This window comes from Sander vitreus, chromosome 4, assembly GCF_031162955.1.
Source record: "Sander vitreus isolate 19-12246 chromosome 4, sanVit1, whole genome shotgun sequence".
Classification (NCBI taxonomy): Eukaryota; Metazoa; Chordata; class Actinopteri; order Perciformes; family Percidae; genus Sander; species Sander vitreus.
In genome coordinates, this window is record NC_135858.1 from 1,053,893 (window position 1) to 1,071,089 (window position 17,197).

The following is a 17,197-nucleotide window of genomic DNA, read 5'->3' on the forward strand; positions in this document are numbered from 1 at the left end:
AGCATCAAAAAATGGTTCAAAAACATTCATTCATTCATTCATTCATTCAACGTTCAAAAAATGTTTTGACCCTGAAGGACAGCAAGTTATTGGTCGACAGGAAGACAACACTTCCTGTTAATACGGCTTGCATGTTCTCTCAGCACCCACTGTGAGAAAAATCATCTGTTTGTTTGTTGTCCATTTGTTTGTGCATGTCAGCCAAAATTCCGATGCTTCTGAGTGTACCCGAATGTAGCATAAAAATCACGCTGAGATCACTTCCTCTTTTTTTCTCCCCCCCCTCCGGTTGTGATGTTTATTATTTTGTTGTTACCATATATTTACACATTTATTACAAATAAAAACGTCAGTGGGATGTTGCTAACTTACACGACTTACTATTTCTCGAGGGTAGGCTTGTGTTGTTACAACTGAACAAATCAAAACAACGAGTTTAGCGCGCCTCGGTAGGCCTAAATAAAACGTTAAGACTGAGTACACGTTCAAACTATTAGAGATTAACTTTTTAGAACATTTTACCAATTCCTAAATATTTTATGGGTGGTGATGGATGGATATGACACATACCTTTGGTGCGGGAGATACTAGATCAATCAATACAGTTGGCACCTGTTGATGATTAAACTATGAAAATAATGAAATCAAAGAGGTGTGTGAGGGCAGCAGTCTATGTCTATATGCAGTAGGCTATACTATTCCCTGACTGCATGTCTTCATTCCTCACTCTACATATTATTTTCAGTCTAAGCGACTATCACAGGGCTACATCACACACACAGGTCAATCCCCTTTTCATGGGATTGGTTGTACCTTAATAACTCACGGACTCACTCATCCATATCCATCTCATTCATATTCAGCAGGCTTCAGTTGTCCAGGGGGGAGCTGCTGTTGTCAGAACAACCTCCCCATCTGGTGGACAGGAGAGGGATAGCTGCAGTAGAGTTTTTTCATTTTTTTATTCATTCATTCAGAATACAGGTATAGAAATAAACAAGGCATATTTACAAATGCACTTCAAAAATAGAACTTTTGCCTCGGGTTGAGCATATAAACAAAACCTAGGCGCTTATACATAACAAATCAACATAAAGAATGAAATAAAAACAGATATAATAAATAGAAGGGGCTATCTCTAGTAGCCTAGAGTTGATTACCAGCCGCGATAGCAACGCTGGTAGTGTTTTCTGTGTGTGTGTGTGTGTGTGTGTGTGTGTGTGTGTGTGTGTGTGTGTGTGTGTGTGTGTGTGTGTGTGTGTGCGCTTAAAGTAAGAGCTAAATCTGGGGAGGTTGCTTGTGTTCACATTCAAATACAAACTGTACGTTTCCTCAGATCAGTGACTGTGTGTCAGTGGTTGTTTGTACGGTGGATGTTGTTTCTTAATGTCTTTAAGTGTCTGCTATATTTACACATGTATTGGAAAGTAAAACACATTCAGTTGACTGTTTAATGAAATGTGCTATATAAATAAAACTCCCTACTCTATCTCTGTCTATCTCTAAAACAATTAGACTACAGTTAGATTATATTTCTTTATAAAATTCATCACTACAGGAAGTTTGGTTTTCTTACATGCGCACATACAGTGTGCTCCCTGATGGTCTAGTGGTTAGGATTCGGCGCTCTCACCGCCGCGGCCCGGGTTCGATTCCCGGTCAGGGAATTGGTTTTTGGACACTGGCAACCCCCCATAGACAGTAACATTAATGGACAAAGAGACGCCAGAGATGCTCTCTCTCTGTGTGTGTGTGTGTGTGTGTGTGTGTGTGTGTGTGTGTGTGTGTTGTCTGACACAGGGCGTGTGATGCGTCAGTGCAGTAGTACTGGGATCGTAGTGCCTGTAGTTTAGTAGTTATTGCCTGCTGCATGCTGCTTCTGCTTGCTACATTCTGCTTACAGCTACTGCCACCGACTAGCCCTTGTGCAAGGGCAAAAAGAGGAGCCGAGTGTGTAAGTCTCTTCCTGTCGGTACACAGCCTCTCCACCGCCAAGACTCCTACAGTGCCTGCTCGCGGCCACACACGGTAACTGGGCCCTACTGTGTAGGTTGTCTGGTTTGACTGCAACTCAGCTGAGATATAGTTACTCCTAAAAACCAAGCATGAGGCCCACAAAGCTCTCCTGTCCTGCCCTGGATCGGACTGCCCCTAATCCCTAATCTATCTCTGTCTATCACTAAAACAATTAGGCTACAGTTAGATTATATTTCTTTATATAATTCATCACTACAGGCAGTTTGGTTTTATTACATGCGCACATACAGTGTGCTCCCTGATGGTCTAGTGGTTAGGATTCGGCGCTCTCACCGCCGTGGCCCGGGTTCGATTCCCGGTCAGGGAACTGATTTTTGGGGTGTGGTTGTCAGGAAGGGTCAGAGCATCCCCCCTTTGCGGTTGAAAAATCAAAGTGAAAAATAAGCTAAGCATTGCTTCGTGGAATGTTCGCACACTGCTGGACTTGGCCATAACTCCTGACATCCCCCACCGCAGGACGGCACTGGTGGCCCTGGAGCTTGCAAGGAACAATATTGACATTGAAGCTCTCAGCGAGACCAGACTACATGGGGAGGACTCCCTGACAGGACGGTGCTCTCACCGCCGCGGCCTGGGTTCGATTCCCGGTCAGGGAACTGACTTTTGGGGGGTGGTTGTCAGGAAGGGTCAGCGGTTTCAGGTCCCAGTGCAGACCGAGTGTGGACGGGAAGCTTTAGAGACAGTTCACCTCCTGGACACTGGCAACCCCTCATAGACAGTAACATTAATGGACAAAGAGACGCCAGAGACTCTCTCTCTCTCTCTCTCTCTGTGTGTGTACTTTGCCAGGTGTGTGTGTGTGTGTGTGTGTGTTGTCTGACACAGGGCGTGTGATGCGTCAGTGCGGTAGTACTGGGATAGTAGTGCCTGTAGTTTAGTAGTTATTGCCTGCTGCATGCTGCTTCTGCTTGCTACATTCTGCTTACAGCTACTGCCACCGACTAGCCCTTGTGCAAGGGCAAAAAGAGGAGCCGAGTGCGTAAGTCTCTTCCTGTCGCTCCACAGCCTCTCCACACTCTCCATTGCCCCAGTCCGATCAGCTGATGGGTCCATGCTCTTCAAGGCCCGCCACGAGATTCTTGCCCGTTGGGCAAATCATTTTGAGAGTCTCTTCAACCACACCAACCCTGTCGACCCACATATTTTGGATAATCTCCCAGATCTGACACCAATCACGCACTTGGACACCCCATCACTTTACTCAGAACTCCGGCAAGCTATTGCTGGGATGAAGAACAACAAAAGCGCCGGACCCGATGGAATCCCTGCAGAGGTTTTCAAACACGGAGGATACAGCCTCTCCACCGCCAAGACTCCTACAGTGCCTGCTCGCGGCCACACACGGTAACTGGGCCCTACTGTGTAGGTTGTCTGGTTTGACTGCAACTCAGCTGAGATATAGTTACTCCTAAAAACCAAGCATGAGGCCCACAAAGCTCTCCTGTCCTGCCCTGGATCGGACTGCCCCTAATCCCTAATCTATCTCTGTCTATCACTAAAACAATTAGGCTACAGTTAGATTATATTTCTTTATATAATTCATCACTACAGGCAGTTTGGTTTTATTACATGCTTACAGAAGGCATGCTCCCTGGTGGTCTAGTGGTTAGGATTCGGCGCTCTCACCGCCGCGGCCCGGGTTCGATTCCCGGTCAGAGAACTGATTTTTTTTGGGGGTGGTTGTCAGGAAGGGTCAGCGGTTCAGGTCCCAGTGCAGACCGAGTGTGGACAGGAAGCTCGAGAGGACGGTTCACCTCCAGCAAGGCAAAAAGAGGAGCCGAGTGCGTAAGTCTCTTCCTGTCGGTACACTGCCTCTCCACCGCCAAGACTCCTACAGTGCCTCCTCGCAGCCACACACGGTAACTGGGCGCTAGGGGACCCAGGCTGACCTGTAGGGGATCTCGGAGCAGCAGTGGGCCCCAGAGGCGCGGTGTGCAGGCCCACCAAGCAGTGGACACGCACTGGCACCCGCCAACCACTGCCCCAACTATGGGTAAATAGTCCCACTGCCTTGTGGGGTAGCCTATAAAGGCAAAGGCTAAGGGAGCACACCCTGAAAAAAAAAGACGCAAGACCTCAACGGCAGAACAGGTGGAGAGGATTTCTACAGAGCTCTTGACGCCAAGATCATGCTCAGCAGACTGGTTGATTCGGCACTATATTTACACATGCATTTGAAAGCAAAACACATTAAGTTGACTGTTTAATGAAATGTGCTATATAAATAAAACTCCCTACTCTATCTCTGTCTATCTCTAAAACAATTAGGCTACAGTTAGATTATATTTCTTTATATAATTCACCAATACAGGGATCGTAGTGCCTGTAGTTAAGCAGTTTAGTAGTTATTGCATGCTGCATGCTGCTTCTGCTTGCTACATTCTGCTTACAGCTACTGCCACCGACTAGCCCTTGTGCAAGGGCAAAAAGAGGAGCCGAGTGTGTAAATCTCTTCCTGTCGCTACACAGCCTCTCCACATCGCCATAGACTCCTACAGTGTCTGTAGGAGTCTTGATGGGTCCATGCTCTTCAAGGCCTGCCACGAGATTCTTGCCCGTTGGGCAAATCATTTTGAGAGTCTCTTCAACCACACCAACCCTGTCGACCCACATATTTTGGATAATCTCCCAGGTCTGACACCAATCACGCACTTGGACACCCCATCACTTTACTCAGAACTCCGGCAAGCTATTGCTGGGATGAAGAACAACAAAAGCGCCGGACCCGATGGAATCCCTGCAGAGGTTTTCAAACACGGAGGATACACCCTCATGCGTCGCCTGCACCTCCTGATCCAAAACATCTGGGAACATGGGACCTTCACATAGAGTATGCTCCCTGGTGGTCTAGTGGTTAGGATTCGGCGTTCTCACCGCCGTGGCCCGGGTTCGATTCCCGGTCAGGGAACTGACTTTTTGGGGGTGGTTGTCAGGAAGGGTCGGCGGTTCAGGTCCCAGTGCAGACCGAGTGTGGACGGGAAGCTCGAGAGGACGGTTCACCTCCTGGACACTGGCAACCCCTCATAGACAGTAACATTAATGGACAAAGAGACGCCAGAGACGCTCTCTCTCTCTCTCTCCGTGTGTGTGTGTGTGTGTGTGTGTGTGTTTGTTGTCTGACACAGGGCGCGTGTGATGCGTCAGTGCATTAGTACTGGGATCGTAGTGCCTGTAGTTTAGTAGTTATTGCATGCTGCATGCTGCTTCTGCTTGCTACATTCTGCTTACAGCTACTGCCACCGACTAGCCCTTGTGCAAGGGCAAAAAGAGGAGCCGAGTGTGTAAGTCTCTTCCTGTCGGTACACAGCCTCTCCACCGCCAAGACTCCTACAGTGCCTGCTCGCGGCCACACACGGTAACTGGGCCCTACTGTGTAGGTTGTCTGGTTTGACTGCAACTCAGCTGAGATATAGTTACTCCTAAAAACCAGACCAAGTGTGGACGGGAAGCTCGAGAGACGGTTCACCTCCTGGACACTGGCAGGAGGTGAACTGTGCTATATAAATAAAAAATCAAAGTGAAAAATAAGCTAAGCATTGCTTCGTGGAATGTTCGCACACTGCTGGACTTGGCCATAACTCCTGACATCCCCCCACCGCAGGACAGCACTGAGTGGCCCTGGAGCTCGCAAGGAACAATATCGACATAGCAGCTCTCAGCGAGACCAGACTACATGGGGAGGACTCCCTGACAGAGGTTGGTGCTGGGTACACCTTCTTCTGGAAGGGGGTCCCCGAAGGCACTCGCCGTAACCATGGAGTTGGCTTTGCTGTGAAGTCTAAACTGCTGCAGCGCATTCCAGAATCCCCCATCGGCATCAATGAAAGACTGATGACATGGCGCATTCCCCTGGCAAAGGAACGCTTCGCCACTCTCATCAGTGCATATGCCCCAACTCTTGATGCCGACCTCAACATCAAAGAGGGATTTCTACAGAGCTCTTGACGCCATCCTACAGAAAACCCCTGGTTACGGACAGGCTCATACTCATGGGAGATTTCAATGCTAGAGTGGGCACGGAGCACCTGGTATGGAGTAAAGTCATGGCCAGCATGGTGTGGGGAAAATGAACAACGGGCTCAGACTCCTCTCCCTCTGTGCAGAGCACCAGCTGGTCATCACTAACAACATCTTCCAGATGAAGAACAGGTTTAAGACCACCTGGCAGCACCCCCCCGCTCAAAACATTGGCACCTCCTTGCTACGTGATTGTCCGTCAAAAGGACAGACAAGACGTCCTCACCACCCATGTTATGCGTGGATTTGAGTGCTGGACTGACCACCTCATGGTCAGATCTAAACTACTCATGAGCATTCAACCCCGTGGCCCTGAGGACCGCTCCAAACAAAAAAACTCAACTGTATAGCGCTGAATAGCCTCACCACCAAAGACAACCTGCGACGGGTCCTTGCTGGAAACAACCGACTGACCAGCTCTGCGCCAGGCTATTCATAGTGCAGCCTCAGAGGCGCTTGGCCAATCAAGGAAACGTCAAAAGGACTGGTTTGACTGCAACTCAGCTGAGATACAGTTACTCATAAAAAACCAAGCATGAGGCCCACAAAGCTCTCCTGTCCTGCCCTGGATCTCCCACCCTTAAAACCACCTTCACTGCTGCAAGAACAGAAACCCAGCGAGCTCTCCGGACTATGGAGGACACCTGGTGGGTGCAGGTCCCAGTGCAGACCGAGTGTGGACGGGAAGCTCGAGAGGACGGTTCACCTCCTGGACACTGGCAACCCCTCATAGACAGTAACATTAATGGACAAAGAGACGCCAGAGATGCTCTCTCTCTCTCTCTGTGTGTGTGTGTGTGTGTGTGTGTGTGTGTGTGTTGTCTGACACAGGGCGCGTGTGATGCGTCAGTGCGGTAGTACTGGGATAGTAGTGCCTGCAGTTTAGTAGTTATTGCATGCTGCTTCTGCTTGCTACATTCTGCTTACAGCTACTGCCACCGACTAGCCCTTGTGCAAGGGCAAAAAGAGGAGCCGAGTGCGTAAGTCTCTTCCTGTCGGTACACAGCCTCTCCACACTCTCCATTGCCCCAGTCCGATCAGCTGATGGGTCATGTACAGCACTCAGTACTTAGTTGGGGGCTGCTTTTGCCTGAATTACTGCAGCCATGCAGCGTGGCATGGAGTCAATCAGTCTGTGGCACTGCTCAGGTGTTATGAGAGCCCAGGTTGCTCTGATAGTGGCCTTCAGCTCTTCTGCATTGTTGGGTCTGGCACATCGCATCTTCCTCTTCACAATACCCCCATAGATTTTCTTTAGGATTAAGGTCAGGCGAGTTTGCTGGCCAATTAAGAACAGGGATACCATGGTCCTTAAACCAGGTACTGGTAGCTTTGGCACTGTGTGCAGGTGCCAAGTCCTGTTGGAAAATAAAATCTGCATCTCCATAAAGTTGGTCAGCAGCAGGAAGCATGAAGTGCTCTAAAACTTCCTGGTAGACTGCTGTGTTGACCTTGGACCTCAGAAAACACAGTGGACCAACACCAGCAGATGACATGGCACCCCCAAACCATCACTGACTGCGGAAACTTTACACTGGACTTCAAGCAACGTGGATTCTGTGCCTCTCCTCTCTTCCTCCAGACTCTGGGACCTTGATTTCCAAAGGAAATGCAAAATGTACTTTCATCAGAGAACATAACTTTGGACCACTCAGCAGCAGTCCAGTCCTTTTTGTCTTTAGCCCAGGCGAGACGCTTCTGACGCTGTGTCTTGTTCAGGAGTGGCTTGACACAAGGAATAAGACAGCTGAAACCCATGTCTTGCATACGTCTGTGCGTGGTGGTTCTTGAAGCATTGACTCCAGCTGCAGTCCACTCTTTGTGAATCTTCCCCACATTTTTGAATGGGTTTTGTTTCACAATCCTCTCCAGGGTGCGGTTATCCCTATTGCTTGTATACTTTTTTCTACCACATCTTTTCCTTCCCTTCACCTCTCTATTAATGTGCTTGGACACAGAGCTCTGTGAACAGCCAGCCTCTTTAGCAATGACCTTTTGTGTCTTGTCCTCCTTGTGCAAGGTGTCAATGGTCGTCTTTTGGACAGCTGTCAAGTCAGCAGTCTTCCCCATGATTGTGTAACTACAGAACTAGACTGAGAGACCATTTAAAGGCCTTTGCAGGGTCAGTGGTTTCAGGTCCCAGTGCAGACCGAGTGTGGACGGGAAGCTCGAGAGGACGGTTCACCTCCTGGACACTGGCAACCCCCCATAGACAGTAACATTAATGGACAAAGAGACGCCAGAGATGCTCTCTCTCTGTGTGTGTGTGTGTGTGTGTGTGTGTGTGTGTGTGTCTGACACAGGGCGCGTGTGATGCGTCAGTGCGGTAGTACTGGGATGGTAGTGCCTGCAGTTTAGTAGTTATTGCATGCAGCTTCTGCTTGCTACATTCTGCTTACAGCTACTGCCACCGACTAGCCCTTGTGCAAGGGCAAAAAGAGGAGCCGAGTGTGTAAGTCTCTTCCTGTCGCTCCACAGCCTCTCCACACTCTCCATTGCCCCAGTCCGATCAGCTGATGGGTCCATGCTCTTCAAGGCCCGCCACGAGATTCTTGCCCGTTGGGCAAATCATTTTGAGAGTCTCTTCAACCACACCAACCCTGTCGATTCACATATTTTGGATAATCTCCCAGATCTGACACCAATCACGCACTTGGACACCCCATCACTTTACTCAGAACTCCGGCAAGCTATTGCTGGGATGAAGAACAACAAAAGCGCCGGACCCGATGGAATCCCTGCAGAGGTTTTCAAACACGGAGGATACAGCCTCTCCACCGCCAAGACTCCTACAGTGTCTGCTCGCGGCCACACACGGTAACTGGGCCCTACTGTGTAGGTTGTCTGGTTTGACTGCAACTCAGCTGAGATATAGTTACTCCTAAAAACCAAGCATGAGGCCCACAAAGCTCTCCTGTCCTGCCCTGGATCGGACTGCCCCTAATCCCTAATCTATCTCTGTCTATCGCTAAAACAATTAGGCTACAGTTAGATTATATTTCGTTATATAATTCATCACTACAAGCAGTTTGGTTTTATTACATGCGCACACACAGTGTGCTCCCTGATGGTCTAGTGGTTAGGATTAGGCGCTCTCACCGCCGCGGCCTGGGTTCGATTCCCGGTCAGGGAACTGATTTTTTGGGGGGGTGGTTGGTCGGCGGTTCAGGTCCCAGTGCAGACTGAGTGTGGACTGGAAGCTCGAGAGGACGGTTCACCTCCAGCAAGGCAAAAAGAGGAGCCGAGTGCGTAAGTCTCTTCCTGTCGGTACACTGCCTCTCCACCGCCAAGACTCCTACAGTGCCTCCTCGCAGCCACACACGGTAACTGGGCGCTAGGGGACCCAGGCTGACCTGTAGGGGATCTCGGAGCAGCAGTGGGCCCCAGAGGCGCGGTGTGCAGGCCCACCAAGCAGTGGACACGCACTGGCACCCGCCAACCACTGCCCCAACTATGGGTAAATAGTCCCACTGCCTTGTGGGGTAGCCTATAAAGGCAAAGGCTAAGGGAGCACACCCTGAAAAAAAAAGACACAAGACCTCAACGGCAGAACAGGTGGAGAGGATTTCTACAGAGCTCTTGACGCCAAGATCATGCTCAGCAGACTCGGCATTATACTTACACATGCATTTGAAAGCAAAACACATTAAGTTGACTGTTTAATGAAATGTGCTATATAAATAAAACTCCCTAATCTATCTATGTCTATCTCTAAAACAATTAGGCTACAGTTAGATTATATTTCTTTATATAATTCTCCAATACAGGTGTGTTCCCTGGTGGACTAGTGGTTAGGATTTGGCGCTCTCACCGCTGCGGCCCGGTTCGATTACTGGTCAGGGAACTGATTTTTGGGGGGTGGTTGTCAGGAAGGGTCGGCGGTTCAGGTCCAAGTGCAGACCGAGTGTGGACGGGAAACTCGAGAGGACGGTTCACCTCCTGGACACTGGCAGGAGGTGAACTGTGCTATATAAATAAAAATCCCTAATCTATCTCTAAAACAATTAGGCTACAGTTAGATTATAAGTCTTTATATAATTCATCACTACGGGCAGTTTGGTTTTATTACATGCTCATGGAGGGTGTGCGCCCTGGCGGAACAGGCAGAGGATGATGGCTGACTTAAGTGGAGCATCACAACGGCTGGAAAGGCGGATGAAGGCTGCAGCAGTGCTGGGTCTCCAGTCGTCTTGGTCTCCATGCCACTGGATCCTGACCCAGACCTGCCAAGGACATGGTGGGAGTGTGGTCTGTGCACCCACACCGCCCCCACCCCCCTCCCTCCCTCACAAGTCCTGTGGCGATGTGGAATGGTGGTGGGCACAGGCCAAGGATGCGGCTGGGAGTGTCTAACCAAACCATGCACACAGGCGGCAATGGAGTGATGGTCGCTAGGACTGCGAGATGGAGCAGCGCGTCTTTTCGGCAGCTTCCATTGTGACTGAGCAGCCCCACACTGCTCACCCCTGAGATGGGGAAGGACCTGGAAAAGGTGGTCCAAAAATTGTCTGCTCCCCACACTCTGGACGGTAAGCCGCAACCGTCGGAGCATCCCCCCTTTGCGGTCGAAAAATCAAAGTGAAAAATAAGCTAAGCATTGCTTCGTGGAATGTTCGCACACTGCTGGACTTGGCCATAACTCCTGACACCCCCCACCGCAGGACAGCACTGGTGGCCCTGGAGCTCGCAAGGAACAATATCGACATAGCAGCTCTCAGCGAGACCAGACTAAATGGGGAGGACTCCCTGACAGGACTGCGCTCTCACCGCCGCGGCCAGGGGTTTGATTCAAGTCAGGGAACTGACTTTTGGGGGGTGGTTGTCAGGAAGGGTCAGCGGTTCAGGTCCCAGTGCAGACCGAGTGTGGACGGGAAGCTCGAGAGGACGGTTCACCTCCTGGACACTGGCAACTCCCCATAGACAGTAACATTAATGGACAAAGCCCAGATGGAGCCAGGCCCAGATGGAGGGCTCGTCAGCGAGCGTCTGGTGGCTGGGTTTGCCACGGAGCCCGGCCGGGCACAGCCCGAAAAAGCTACGTGGCGGACATCTCTCCATCCCATGGGCCCACCACCTGTGGGAGGAACCGCTGGGGTCGGGTGCGCTGCCACATGGGTGGCAGTGAAGGTCAGGGGCCTCGACGGACCAGACCCGGGCAGCAGAGGCTGGCTCTGGGGACATGGAATGTCACCTCTCTGTGGGGGAAGGAGCCGGAACTTGTGCGGGAGGTGGAGCGCTACCGGTTAGATCTGCTGGGGCTTACCTCTACGCACAGTCTCGGTTCTGGAACCATACTCCTGGATAGGGGTTGGACTCTTTTCTTCTCCGGAGTTGCCCAGGGTGTGAGTCTCCAGGCAGGTGTGGGGATACTCACAAGCCCTCGGCTGAGCACCGCTACGTTGGAGTTTAACCCGGTGGACGAGAAGGTCGCCTCCCTACGCCTGCGGGTTGTGGGGGGAAAAACTCTGACTGTTGTTTGTGCATATGCACCAAACAAGAGTTCGGAGTATTCGGCCTTCTTGGAGACCTTGAGTGGAGTCCTGCATGGGGCTCCAGTCGGGGACTCCATAGTTCTGCTGGGGGACTTCAACGCGCACGTGGGCAATGATGGAGACACATGGAGAGGCGTGATTGGGAGGAACGGCCTCCCTGATCTAAACCAGAGTGGTTGTTTGTTGTTGGACTTCTGTGCCAGTCATGGATTGTCTATAACAAACACCATGTTCGAACATGGGGATGCTCATAAGTGTACTTGGTACCAGAGCACCCTAGGCCAAAGGTCAATGATCGATTTTATAATCGTTTCATCTGATCTGAGGCCATATGTTTTGGACACTCGGGTGAAGAGAGGGGCGGAGCTGTCAACCAATCACCATCTGGTGGTGAGTTGTGTCAGGGGGTGGGGGAAGACTCTGGACATACCTGGTAAGCCCAAACGGGTAGTGCGGGTAAATTGGGAACGTCTGGAGGAGGCCCCTGTCCGACAGACTTTCAACTCACACCTCCGGCGGAGCTTTTCGTGCATCCCTGTGGAGGCTGGGGGCATTGAACCCGAGTGGACAATGTTCAAAGTTTCCATAGCTGAAGCTGCGGTGAGGAGCTGTGGTCTTAGGGTCTTAGGTGCCTCAAGGGGCGGTAACCCACAAACACCGTGGTGGACACCAGTGGTCAGGGAAGCTGTCCGACTGAAGGAGTCTTTCCGGAATATGTTATCCCAGACGACTCCGGAGGCAGTTGCAAGGTACCGAAGGGCCCGAAGGGCTGCAGCCTCTGCCGTGAAAGAGGCAAAGCAGCTTGTGTGGGAGAAGTTCGGAGAAGACATGGAGAAGGACTTTCGGTCGGCACCAAGGTGCTTCTGGAAAACCGTTCGCCACCTCAGGAGGGGGAAGCGGGGAACCATCCAAGCTGTGTACAGTAAGGATGGGACGCTGTTGACCTCAACTGAGGAGGTAATAGGGCGGTGGAAGGAGCACTTTGAGGAACTCCTAAATCCGACTAATACGCCCTCTATGGTAGAGGCAGAGCTGGAGGATGATGGGGGATTGGCATCAATTTCCCTGGTGGAGGTTGCTGAGGTAGTTAAACAACTCCACAGTGGCAAAGCCCCAGGAATTGATGAGATCCGTCAAGAAATGCTTAAAGCTCTGGGACGGTGCCTAAGGAGTGGCAGACCGGGGTGGTGGTTCCCCTTTTTAAAAAGGGGGACCAGAGGGTGTGTGCCAATTACAGGGGTATTACACTTCTCAGCCTCCCTGGTAAAGTCTACTCCAAGGTGCTGGAAAGGAGGGTTCGGTCGATAGTCGAATCTCAGGTTGAAGAGGAACAATGCGGATTCCGTCCTGGTCGTGGAACAACGGACCAGATCTTTACTCTCGCAAGGATCCTGGAGGGAACCTGGGAGTATGCCCAACCAGTCTACATGTGTTTTGTGGCTCTGGAGAAGGCGTATGACCGGGTGCCCCGGGAGATACTGTGGGAGGTGCTGCGGGAGTACGGGTTGAGGGGGTCCCTTCTCAGGGCCATCCAATCTCTGTACGACCAAAGCGAGAGCTGTGTCCGGGTTCTCGGCAGTAAGTCGGACTCGTTTCAGGTGAGAGTTGGCCTCCGCCAGGGCTGCGCTTTGTCACCAATCCTGTTTGTAGTATTTATGGACAGGATATCGAGGCGTAGTCGGGGTGGAGAGGGGTTGCAGTTCGGTGGGCTAGGGATCTCATCGCTGCTTTTTGCAGATGATGTGGTCCTGATGGCATCATCGGCCTGTGACCTTCAGCACTCACTGGATCGGTTCGCAGCCGAGTGTGAAGCGGCTGGGATGAGGATCAGCACCTCTAAATCAGAGGCCATGGTTCTCAGCAGGAAACCAATGGAGTGCCTTCTCCAGGTAGGGAATGAGTCCTTACCCCAAGTGAAGGAGTTCAAGTACCTGGGGGTCTTGTTCGCGAGTGAGGGGACAATGGAGCGGGTGATTGGTCGGAGAATCGGCACAGCAGGTGCGGTATTACATTCAATTTATCGCACCGTTGTGACGAAAAGAGAGCTGAGCCAGAAGGCAAAGCTCTCTATCTACCGGTCAGTTTTTGTTCCTACCCTCACCTATGGTCATGAAGGCTGGGTCATGACCGAAAGAAAAAGATCCAGGGTACAAGCGACCGAAATGGGTTTCCTCAGGAGGGTAGCTGGCATCTCCCTTAGAGATAGGGTGAGAAGCTCAGTTATCCGTGAGGAGCTCGGAGTAGAGCCGCTGCTCCTTTGCGTTGAAAGGAGCCAGTTGAGGTGGTTCGGGCATCTGGTAAAGATGCCCCCTGGGCGCCTCCCTAGGGAGGTGTTCCAGGCACGTCCAGCTGGTAGGAGGCCTCGGGGGAGACCCAGGACTAGGTGGAGGGATTATATCTCTAACCTGGCCTGGGAACGCCTCGGGATCTCCCAGTCGGAGCTGGTTAATGTGGCCCGGGAAAGGGCAGTTTGGGGTCCCCTGCTGGAGCTGCTACCCCCGCGACCCGACCCCAGATAAACGGATGAAGATGGATGGATGCGTGCTGCTTCTGCTTTTGCTTGCTACATTCTGCTTACAGCTACTGCCACCGACTAGCCCTTGTGCAAGGGCAAAAAGAGGAGCCGAGTGCGTAAGTCTTCTTCCTGTCGGTACACAGCCTCTCCACACTCTCCATTGCCCAGTCCGATCAGCTGATGGGTCCATGCTCTTCAAGGCCCGCCACGAGATTCTTGCCCGTTCGAACCACATATTCTGGATAATCTCCCAGGTCTGACACCAATCACGCACTTGGACACCCCACCACTTTACTCAGAACTCCGGCAAGCTATTGCTGGGATGAAGAACTACAAAAGCACCGGACCCGATGGAATCCCTGCAGAGGTTTTCAAACACGGAGGATACACCCTCACGCGTCGCCTGCACCTCCTGATCCAAAACATCTGGGGACATGGGACCCTCCCACAGGACTGGAAGGATGCTAACATAGTGGTCATCTACAAACAGAAAGGAGACAGAGCAGTCTGCGGCAGCAGCCGCGGGATATCTCTCTGCTCCGTCGCAGGGAAAGTCCTGGCCAAGATCATGCTCAGTAGACTGGTTGAGCACATTTCGGAAGCTGTGTGTGGCTTCCGGAAGACCAGATCCACGACAGACATGGTTTTTGTCTTGAGGCAGCTGCAGGAGAAAAGCCGAGAACATCACAAAGACCTTTACGTAGCCTTCATCGACCTCAGCAACGCTTTTGACACCTGGAGAACTCCAGTCCAGGAGAGGGATAGCTGCAGTAGAGTTTTTTCATTTTTTATTCATTCATTCAGAATACAGATATAGAAACAAACAAGGCATATTTACAAATGCACTTCAAAAATATTTCAAAACACATTAAGTTGACTGTTTAATGAAATGTGCTATATAAATAAAAATCCCTAATCTATCTCTGTCTATCTCTAAAACAATTAGGCTACAGTTAGATTATAAGTCTTTATATAATTCATCACTACAGGCAGTTTGGTTTTATTACATGCTCATGGAGGGTGTGCTCCCTGGCGGAGGATGATGGCTGACTTAAGTGGAGCATCACAACGGCTGGAAAGGCGGATGAAGGCTGCAGCAGTGCTGGGTCTCCAGTCGTCTTGGTCTCCATGCCACTGGATCCTGACCCAGACCTGCCAAGGACATGGTGGGAGTGTGGTCTGCGCAAGTCCTGTGGCGATGTGGAATGGTGGTGGGCACAGGCCAAGGATGCGGCTGGGAGTGTCTAACCAAACCATGCACACAGGCGGCAATGGAGTGATGGTCGCTAGGACTGCGGGATGGAGCAGCGCGTCTTTTCGGCAGCTTCCATTGTGACTGAGCAGCCCCACACTGCTCACCCCTGAGATGGGGAAGGACCTGGAAAAGGTGGTCCAAAAATGGTCTGCTCCCCACACTCCGGACGGTAAGCCGCAACCGTCGGAGCATCCCCCCTTTGCGGTCGAAAAAAATAAATAAATAAATAAATAAAAAAAAATAAAAAATAAAAAATCAAAGACAGCTCTCCTGTCCTGCCCTGGATCGGACTGCCCCTAATCCCTAATCTATCTCTGTCTATCGCTAAAACAATTAGGCTACAGTTAGATTATATTTCTTTATATAATTCATCACTACAGGCAGTTTGGTTTTATTACATGCTCACGGAGGGTGTGTTCCCTGGTGGTCTAGTGGTTAGGATTCAGCGCTCTCACTGCCGTGGCCCGGGTTCGATTCCCGGTCAGGGAACTGATTTTTGGGGGGTGGTTGTCAGGAAGGGTCAGCGGTTCAGGTCCCAGTGCAGAACGAGTGTGGACGGGAAGCTCGAGAGGACGGTTCACCTCCTGGACACTGGCAACCCCCCATAGACAGTACCATTAATGGACGAAGAGACGCCAGAGACTCTCTCTCTCTTGACATTGGAGGTGAACCGTCCTGGCCGGACACTGGCAACCCAGCGGCCGGTGCTTCCGGTGTTTTAGATGGAGCTCCGTCACGGCTGACAGCCCACGGTGCGCCATACCCGCGCAAAGTCACCATTTTTTGGGTTGATCGACTACCAAACGCCAATGCCCTGACGGAGCTCCAGGGCCTGCAGCTCCCCTCTTCCTGCTAAATGGCCGGTGTATGTGAATGAGAGCGCGGTCAGTGAGCTTGTTACGCCAGCAATCTCTTACCACAGGTTCCAGTTAATCTTATAATGTGTGTAATTAAAATGTGTTGAGTTATTTAAACAAACGATGGGGGAAATAAACGCCTCTTGTCCGCGAGTCTCATTGATAGAGCCTGCGGCTGGATGGAGCTCTATCAATGAGAGCAAGCTAGCCTCCTCCTAGACCTCTGAAACGAAACCCCTAATGTTCACAAAAATGCATTACATTGAAATCGGACACCATTGTTAGCGTTATAAGACCTTGAGGTAGATGTTATATAAGTGGCGTGACGAAATTCTAACTGTAAATATACTCTAGTTATGCCGGCAGCTGGCAGCCAGCCCGAGTACTCCAGTAGTCCAGTAACCGGGAAATGGTGACTTTCACTGGGTATGGAGGTTTAGATTCAATTAGACATAAATTTTCGTGAAACGGCCCATATTTGAGCTTTATATAGTTGATTTCTTGCTTAAAAAAGTCTCAGAAGTGAATTTAATAACGAAATAGCAGACAAGCAATGTATACCTTTGCAGTGTCTGAAATATGAGACCTGCTGTCTCGTCTCCAATGTGTTTGTATGGGGTTCGCTCAAACCAATCAGCGCGCAGCTCATCTAAATATTCATGAGCAGACCATATTTGGAAGAAAAGCTCTTGTTCCCAATAGAGCCAGATTCACAGGGTAGTTAAGGACCCATAAAATAGCATTTGAGCAATATTCAGCCCAACCAATGTTACATCCCCTATTAGGAGACCTTAAGGAACAGTGTGAAATACCCTATATCATCACTCTATCACCCCTTTAAACAGAGTACCCGCCCAGGCTAGTGTACCAGAGTCTGGTAGGAGCAGGCTAGTGTACCAGAGTCTGGTAGGAGCAGGCTAGTGTACCACAGTCTGGTAGGACCAGGCTAGTGGACCACAGTCTGGTAGGACCAGGCTAATGGACCAGAGTCTGGTAGGACCAGGCTAATGGTTCCTCCACTTGC

General features: G+C 50.8%; 6 non-coding genes across 6 annotated transcripts; all 6 read left to right on the top strand.

Annotated features, from left to right (window-relative positions):
- The first annotated feature begins 1,595 nt into the window (after nt 1–1,595).
- trnae-cuc (transfer RNA glutamic acid (anticodon CUC)) lies at nt 1,596–1,667 on the top strand. The gene has a single exon. It is a non-coding gene; the product is annotated as a tRNA-Glu (tRNA).
- Nucleotides 1,668–2,272: 605 nt separating this feature from the next.
- Nucleotides 2,273–2,344, top strand: trnae-cuc (transfer RNA glutamic acid (anticodon CUC)). The gene has a single exon. It is a non-coding gene; the product is annotated as a tRNA-Glu (tRNA).
- Nucleotides 2,345–3,625: 1,281 nt separating this feature from the next.
- Nucleotides 3,626–3,697, top strand: trnae-cuc (transfer RNA glutamic acid (anticodon CUC)). The gene has a single exon. It is a non-coding gene; the product is annotated as a tRNA-Glu (tRNA).
- A 1,176-nt stretch (nt 3,698–4,873) lies between these two features.
- Nucleotides 4,874–4,945, top strand: trnae-cuc (transfer RNA glutamic acid (anticodon CUC)). Its single transcript has one exon. It is a non-coding gene; the product is annotated as a tRNA-Glu (tRNA).
- A 4,170-nt stretch (nt 4,946–9,115) lies between these two features.
- trnae-cuc (transfer RNA glutamic acid (anticodon CUC)) lies at nt 9,116–9,187 on the top strand. Its single transcript has one exon. It is a non-coding gene; the product is annotated as a tRNA-Glu (tRNA).
- Nucleotides 9,188–15,733: 6,546 nt separating this feature from the next.
- Nucleotides 15,734–15,805, top strand: trnae-cuc (transfer RNA glutamic acid (anticodon CUC)). The gene has a single exon. It is a non-coding gene; the product is annotated as a tRNA-Glu (tRNA).
- The last annotated feature ends 1,392 nt before the right edge of the window (nt 15,806–17,197 follow it).